Source organism: Neoarius graeffei, chromosome 7, assembly GCF_027579695.1.
Source record: "Neoarius graeffei isolate fNeoGra1 chromosome 7, fNeoGra1.pri, whole genome shotgun sequence".
In the NCBI taxonomy this organism is placed as follows: domain Eukaryota; kingdom Metazoa; phylum Chordata; class Actinopteri; order Siluriformes; family Ariidae; genus Neoarius; species Neoarius graeffei.
Genome location: NC_083575.1, coordinates 53,306,878 through 53,315,792, shown reverse-complemented (window position 1 = coordinate 53,315,792; position 8,915 = coordinate 53,306,878). Strand labels below are relative to the sequence as shown.

The following is an 8,915-nucleotide window of genomic DNA, read 5'->3' as shown; positions in this document are numbered from 1 at the left end:
GTGAGGCGACAGCGCTAGCCACTACACCACCGTGCCGCTGATTGTAATTATGATTTGGTATAAAATCAGTATCCAGGAAAGGCCTAGTCTTTGAGGAGCAAAGACAGGCTGAGGCTCTTCAATTTATCAGCAAACGTGTGAGAAGATTATTGAAATGTTTAAAAACAATGTTCCTGAAAGAACGACAGGAAGGGATTTGGATATTTCACCCTCTACATAATATCATTAAAAGATTCAAGGAATCTGGAGGAATTTTGGTGCATAAAGGGCAAGAGTGCAAGCCTAAGCTGAACATCCGGGATCTCCGATCCCTCAGACGCCACTGCATCAAGAGTTGTCATTCATCTATAGCTGATATAACCACATGGGCTCAAGATTACTTTGGCAAACCTTTCTCAAGCACAACAATACAGAGTTACATTCACAAATGCCAGTTAAAACTTTACTATGCAAAAAGGAAGCCTTCTGTTAACTGTGTCCAGAAGTGCCATCAACTTCTCTGGACTTGGAGGCATCTGGGACGGACCATCACACAGTGGAAATGTGTATTGTGGTCAGATGAATCAGCATTCCAGGTCTTTTTTGGAAGAAATGAATGCCGTGTGCTCTGGACCAAAGACCAAAAGAACCATCCAGACTGTTAAAAGAAGAAGAAGAAACCTTTATTTTGTCACATATACAGTAGAGCACAGTGGAATTCCTCCTCTGCATTTAATCAATTTGAAGCAGTGAACACATGCATGTGGGGACAAGTCAGCAATGAGCACGCATACATTTGTTATAAAAACAAAACAAAAAATATGGCAATGATGACAAATTAACACCTGAAACTGTTCATCACTTGTCTTCATAACCTAAACATCATTTAATAATAATAGAATATCGTTATTTAGGATAGCCCAATTATGTGCACAGTTAACAATCTCATAAATTGCCACCATGAACATCTTTTCAATAGGGTCCTCATACAGTTATACACACACTAACCTAACTACATGTCTTTGAATTGTGGGGGAAATCAGAGTACCCAGAGGAAACCCACACAGACATGGGGAGAACATGCAAACTCCACACAAAATGGCCCCCGTCAACCACTGGGCTCAAACCCAGAACCTTCTTGCTGTGAGGTGACAGTGCTAACCACTACACCACCGTGCCACCTAGTACACCACCATGCCATGCCGTTTAAATGTTGTGAGAATGAATGGCAACATTATAAAGTGGGAAATACTTTACTGTCCCAACTTTTTTTTGAAGTGGGTTGCAAAAATCAAAATTGAAAAAGGGTTTATTTTGAAAAAAAAAAATGAGGTAAAACATCAAAAAATGTGCTGTTGTATTGTTTTGAGTGCAATACAGGTCAACAATTATTTACAAATCATTGTTTTCAGTTTTAATTTCAATTTCAACATACAGTCCCCACTTTTTCTGATTTGGGGACTTGACAGCTTTACATGGGCCTTTCCCAAACTGTTGCCATAAAGTTGGAAGCCCAGATTTGTTCTCTGGAATGTCTTTGTATGCTGTAATATTACAATTTCCCTTTACTGAAAGAAAGGGGCCCAAACCTGTGACAACAACCCTTTGCATGAAGTGAGGTCCACAAAGACATGGTCTGCCAAGTTTGGTATGGAAGAACTTGAGTGGCCTGCACAGAACCTTGACCTGAGCCCAGTTGAACACTTTTGGGACAAACTGAAAGGCTCAATACATGTCAGACCTCCTCTCCCGACATCAGTGCCTGACATCACTAATGTTTTTATGGCTGAATGAGCACAAATCCCCACAGCCATGTTTCGAAATCTAGTGGAAAGCCTTCCCAAAAGAGTGGAGGTTATTATAACAGAAAAGGAGGACTAATTCTTAAATGGGATGTTTTGACAAGCACTTGAGTGTGATTAGTCAGGTGTCCACATGCCTTTAGCCATATAGTGGATTTCACTTACTACCTTTATCACTGAATATTTCTCATTTTTCACTGGAAATAACCTAGTTTGTATGTTTGGCAAATATTTTATTAAGAATCATTATGAATATGTAATTCTAACAAATAAAAAATGTACCTTACAGTGGTGCTTGAAAGTTTGTGAACCCTTTAGAATTTTCTATATTTCTGCATGAATATGACCTAAAACATCATCAGATTTTCACACAAGTCCTAAAAGTATATAAAGAGAACCCAGTTAAACAAATGAGACAAAAATATTATACTTGGTCATTTATTTATTGATGAAAATGATCCAATATTACATATCTGTGAGTGGCAAAAGTATGTGAACCTCTAGGATTAGCATTTAATTTGAAGGTGAAATTTCGAGTCAGGTGTTTTCAATCAGTGGGATGACAATCAGGTGTGAGTGGGCACCCTGTTTTATTTAAAGAACAGGGATCTATCAAAGTCTGATCTTCAGAACACATGTTTGTGGAAGTGTATCATGGCACGAACAAAGGAGATTTCTGAGGACCTCAGAAAAGGTGTTGTTGATGCTCATCAGGCTGGAAAAGGTTACAAAACCATCTCTAAAGAGTTTGGACTCCACCAATCCACAGTCAGACAGATTGTGTACAAATGGAGGAAATTCAAGACCATTGTTACCCTCCCCAGAAGTGGTCAACCAACAAAGATCACTCCAAGAGCAAGGTGTGTAATAGTCCGCGAGGTCACAAAGGACCCCAGGGTAACTTCTAAGCAACTGAAGACCTCTCTCACATTGGCTAATGTTAATGTTCATGAGTCCACCATCAGGAGAACACTGAACAACAATGGTGTGCATGGCAGGGTTGCAAGGAGAAAGCCACTGCTCTCCAAAAAGAACATTGCTGCTCATCTGCAGTTTGCTAAAGATCACGTGGACAAGCCAGAAGGCTATTGGAAAAATGTTTTGTGGACGGATGAGACAAATAGAAATTTTGGTTTAAATGAGAAATGTTATGTTTGGAGAAAGGAAAACACTGCATTCCAGCATAAGAACCTTATCCCATCTGTGAAACATGGTGGTGGTAGTATCATGGTTTGGGCCTGCTTTGCTGCATCTGGGCCAGGATGGCTTGCCATCATTGATGGAACAATAAATTCTGAATTATACCAGTGAATTCTAAAGGAAAATGTCAGGACATCTGTCCATGAACTGAATCTCAAGACAAGGTGGGTCATGCAGCAAGACAATGACCCTAAGCGCACAAGTCGTTCTACCAAAGAATGGTTAAAGAAGAATAAAGTTAATGTTTTGGAATGGCCAAGTCAAAGTCCTGACCTTAATCCAATCGAAATGTTGTGGAAGGACCTGAAGCGAGCAGTTCATGTGAGGAAACCCACCAACATCCCAGAGTTGAAGCTGTTCTGTATGGAGGAATGGGCTAAAATTCCTCCAAGCCAGTGTGCAGGACTGATCAACAGTTACCGGAAACGTTTAGTTGCACTTATTGCTGCACAAAGGGGTCACACCAGATACTGAAAGCAAAGGTTCACATACTTTTGCCACTCACAGATATGTAATATTGGATCATTTTCCTCAATAAATAAATGACCAAGTATAATATTTTTGTCTCATTTGTTTAACTGGGTTCTCTTTATCTACTTTTAGGACTTGTGTGAAAATCTGATGATGTTTTAGGTTACATTTATGCAGAAATATAGAAAATTCTCAAGGGTTCACAAACTTTCAAGCACCACTGTATGTTAGGCATTGCAGACATGTCTGAGTAAACTATACATGCACACTGGGTGGCATGGTGGTGTAGTGGTTAGCACGGTCGCCTCACAGCAAGAAGGTTCTGGGTTCGAGCCCAGCGGCTGGCGGGGGCCTTTCTGTGTGGAGTTTGCATGTTCTCCACGTGTCTGTGTGGGTTTCCTCTGGGTGATCTGGTTTCCCCCACAGTCCAAAGACATGCGGTTAGGTTAATATGAGATGGCCTTGGGCTGAGGTGCCCTTGAGTGAAGCACCTAACTCCCAACTGCTCCCCGGGTGCTGTTAGCATGGCTGCCCACTGCTCTGGGTGTGTGTGCGCTCATTGCTCATGTGCATGTGTGTGTTCACTGCTTCAGATGGGTTAAATGCAGAGAGGAATTTCACAAGTGTGTGATAAATAAAGTTGTGTTTTCTTTCTTTTTTTTATTTGTCAGACATGCTGGGCTGCCAACTCTCACGCAATGAGCGTGAGACACACGCATTTGATTGTCTTCACATGCTCACATGCCATACCTCCAATTTCTCACGCTAGAAAAAATCTAGTTTATCTATCTGATCTAGGCTACCCATTGCGTCGCGCCAACCACTTGCGATCGATCAATTATGCCTTACACACAGCTAAACAGGCAGAGAGGTGTTCCCTTCTGTACACACTCCCCTATGGTAGGTGGCGCATCTAATGATGCTGCACTCGCTGGAAGTTGGATAATTGCCTACCGTCAATTTAGAGGAAGAGGAGAGAGAAGAAGGTATCTGAGTTGAAGACGGGTGTCTCAGACAGGTTTATGCATATGCACGCCAATGTGTGGTGTTACTGGCGTAATTATGAATTTATATAAAGTTTCTTAGGGCAGCACGGTGGTGTAGTGGTTAGCGCTGTCGCCTCACAGCAAGAAGGTCCTGGGTTCGAGCCCCGGGGCCGGCGAGGGCCTTTCTGTGTGGAGTTTGCATGTTCTCCCCGTGTCCGCGTGGGTTTCCTCCGAGTGCTCCGGTTTCCCCCACAGTCCAAAGACATGCAGGTTAGGTTAACTGGTGACTCTAAATTGACCGTAGGTGTGAGTGTGAATGGTTGTCTGTGTCTATGTGTCAGCCCTGTGATGACCTGGCGACTTGTCCAGGGTGAACCCCGCCTTTCGCCCGTAGTCAGCTGGGATAGGCTCCAGCTTGCCTGCGACCCTGTAGAACAGGATAAAGCGGCTAGAGATAATGAGATGAGATAAAGTTTCTTAATCATTTTAGCCTATAAGTGTTGTGAGAATATTTAATGCCATCTCGAGAGCTGTGTACTAGGCATGCTAAATCATTATAGGCCTCCTGCCGTACCACAGCCTCTATCTTCCCCAACAAGCAGCACGGGAGAGCACCTCCTTAGCATATGTTTATTAAGGCGCATTTTTAGTTTGTTTACTGTATGTTATCATACTTTATGACTTTATTTGAAGCCATACTGGAAATGTTGTAAAATAAAGCAAGTAAGAGATAAGATTACAAATGCAAGAAGAGCCATTAGCCACCATACCTATTGTTTATTTACAGGGTATTTATTTTTAATTATTTATGATGTATGTAATTGCTCAGTTAAAGTAAATAAAGCATGGTCACCTGTAATATCAAAGAACTTGAACTTGTGAATAATTAAAAAAAAAAGACAGAGAACAATATACTGAGGAGACAGGGTTTCAAAGAGGCCCTGACGAATGCTCTATTACTAATAAGAAACACAGATAAGAAATAAATTAATAAGAAATATATTAATATAGCTTATTTAAGTATGACCAAAATTTTTAAGCCCAACTTTGTGTGCACAGTCCCACCTATGGCCAAGGTTCAGCTTTTTGTGTTTCAATACTGTTCAAACTTAATCATTTTTAATGTTTCTTGTAGCACATGCACATTTTGCTTACTGTTTAAGCATTTTATTTGTTCTTTTGCTGTTGATATTTTTCCCCATGCCAATCTTCTGCTGAACCCAGTGGTGGGGAAAGCCCTTAAATGCATAATGAATAGTCAGTGAGGGACAATCTTATTTTTTGCAACAGTTATTAAAAACTTAACATTTAGTTTCAATTCAGAAGGTGTTTAGGCTTAGCTGATGAAATATTTTCAAACGTGAACTTGCCTTTAAATCTGAAACACAGGTCTATAGGGCTACAGGAACATTGGCAGTCATCTGTAGTTTTCTAGTGTGGGGGCTTTTAAGCCAAAACTTGGTGCTTTTGTTGGCCACAAGCTGAAGGCCTGGCAAGTCAGGGTGTGTAAGAATGTAGGTATGGCACAGCAGGCCACTCCAAAAATCCACCAGAATGCAGGAACATCTACTAAATCCAAAATCTCAACACCGCCCCCCTTGTCCATCTCCAGCTGGACGACCCACAAACAACCCAGATAGCAGAGGGACGTTGAAACGGCGCCGATTCTTGGTCAGAATGGTCGGTTTCCGTCGTAAGTCAGAAAATCAACGCTGAAACGGCGCCGTGAAACGTCGATTTCTCCGCCGTCGGAGAAGGTCGATTTATCACTGTTGAATCACCGTGGGTAAAGGTTCATCTGTTGACCGTCAGAGAAGGTCGAATATACGATGTTGAACCATCGTCACTTTTGCCGGCCAGTTTTCAACATTGGTAGGATGAGCAACTAATTGTTCAGAATATAAATTCTGGCCCGTAGCCAGGGATCGGAGGGTTCGTTCGATCCCCCCCCGGACACACACGCCCCTCAAGATTACTCAAGATTTATTCATTTGTTCATGTCCGATGAATATACATTCATCTCATCTCATCTCATTATCTCTAGCCGCTTTATCCTTCTACAGGGTCGCAGGCAAGCTGGAGCCTATCCCAGCTGACTACGGGCGAAAGGCGGGGTACACCCTGGACCAGTCGCAAGGTCATCACAGGGCTGACACATAGACACAGACAACCATTCACACTCACATTCACACCTACGGTCAATTTAGAGTCACCAGTTAACCTAACCTGCATGTCTTTGGACTGTGGGGGAAACCGGAGCACCCGGAGGAAACCCACGCGGACACGGGGAGAACATGCAAACTCCACACAGAAAGGCCCTCGCCGGCCCCGGGGCTCGAACCCAGGACCTTCTTGCTGTGAGGCAACAGCGCTAACCACTACACCACCGTGCCGCCCTGAATATACATTGATTCACATTTAAATTTACAATATCAAATCCAGACTAATCAAAAAAGAAAAGTAGACTAAGTGAGGACGAGTTAGAAAAACGGGTTCATTTCTCCTATGTTTATGTTTACACGTTTTGTTCAGACTGCTTTACACCCCAATACAGTGGGTGGCGGGCGGTAATGCCCCCATTAGACCCCTTTTCACTGACGTCACCCGAAACCGGAAGTAAACAAACCCTGCGCCATATTGGAAGACCAACAAACTCGTGATTAGGGGGAAATAACGGCAGCGTGCGGTATGTGAACCCACGAGGCACTTGGTTCATCAAAAACCTACAATGGTAAACTTTCGTGCTGTGTTAGGATGTTCTAACAAAGCTGATGGGAAAGGTGAAAAGAAGTCTTTCTACAGAATACCAGCTGTGATTGAGACACAAGGGGAGCAAACCAAGGAGCTTTCTGCCAGGAGACAGAGAGAGGATTTAGCTGCTTTATGCAGAGCGGATCTGAATACTTCAAGTCTATTTTGTTACTGGTGAGTCACTAGGCTAGAGTGTTGTAGAACATTTTTTTAAATGTCTAAATTAGAAGATTTGAAGTGTGCTCGTGTATTTGGGGGGTACGGGAGTAGGGGGCCAGATGAAGTCCACCTTTGGGGAAAAAAGATCCCCCCCCTCCCCCCTCCACAATGCTGGCTACAGGCCTGAAATTGCCACTGTTTGTCTTATCCTGCTTACACATAGATACGAGTAAATGAGATAAGTATAAGTGATAATGATAAAAAAAAGAACAAAAACCAGTTTACTTTCTTAACTCAGCAATGGATTTGACCTTCTATCTTTGAAAGTTTTTTTGCAAATAACTTAACATTTCCAAGATGATCATAAATTAATTCTAAGAAGATTGAAAGTGTTACAAAACCTGCATCTTATACCTAACTGGTGGGAATGGTGGTGTTACAACTTATCCTGGTGTTACTTTCATACCCGGTGTCTCTCATCTCTGTTGTATTGACTTTCATTTCAAGGCATGATATAAAAAAGGGCCAGTACGTATACGTAGCGATATGTCGTTGGATGTCCCACGCTGTCCCATAATGCAGTGCGATTACCACTGCTGTTTACTGGATGACGTCATTTTCATTATATACCTGGGTGCACGTGAAACTCCCACACCACTTGGTTGGATCGCGACTCTCTTGTGGATCGGCCTGCTGTTACGCTTGGACCATTGAAACAACATTGAGAAAAACACTGGACCACGCTACATTTTCATTCATCCCTGGACATCTGGTACGTACCATTATTCAGTCACTATTAATAAAGGGAATTTCGAATACAATTTCAAGCAGTTTAAGAAGTTATGATGAACTTCAGTCATATCACGCGTTGGAGAAATTTCCCTCAACTAGTATCCATTTGAAACAACAACAATGCAGATGCATTATTCAATCGAAAAACGAGTCGAAGTAGTTGTCTTGTTGGAGTGAAAACTTAGCGTTGGTGTGAAAACTTAGCGTTTAAATCGAGCATGTAGGCCTAGGTCACATGTCATTTTGAGCTGACCTGTTCTTTTGTGTAGCCTCATTATTGTCTCATTATTGTCTTCATGCTACATTTTATTCTATCAGGTGTCTACCTTAGCCCTTTGTGGAGGAACCGACGTAGGGGTCACAGTGAGGCGGATGCTGCGTAGCCTCCTGGTCAACAGCTTGGCCAGCCAATTTAACTGGGCTGGAAAGGGGGAAAAAAACTGCGTTTAAGGACACCAAGATCCATGATGTCCTGTTTGGTAGGTTATGCATGTGCACAAAGCTGTAAAAGAGGGTAAAATAGTAAGCTGTCGCAAGTACTTGCACACTACTTCTAAACGTTCTTTGATAACTCCTTCACTAACTGTAACATTACGATTATAACAACAACGACAAACATATTGTGAAAGATGCAAAGGATTAAAAAGGATTAAGAAACTCACCAGGTGCCTTACTCAGAAAAAGCAGGTGTGCAGGCAAGTCCAGGGAGGCTGACTGAGTGACGAACGGTCCGGTAGTGGCATTTCTATTTCCACTTTGTGTCAATGGGGAAATT

The 8,915-nt window shown here is 42.3% G+C and overlaps 1 long non-coding RNA gene across 1 annotated transcript; it reads left to right on the top strand.

The window, feature by feature from the left end:
• The first annotated feature begins 7,203 nt into the window (after positions 1 to 7,203).
• LOC132888672 (uncharacterized) lies at positions 7,204 to 8,690 on the top strand. Its single transcript, XR_009654962.1, has 3 exons — positions 7,204 to 7,363; positions 7,856 to 8,120; positions 8,459 to 8,690. It is a non-coding gene; the product is annotated as an uncharacterized LOC132888672 (long non-coding RNA).
• Positions 8,691 to 8,915: the final 225 nt, after the last annotated feature.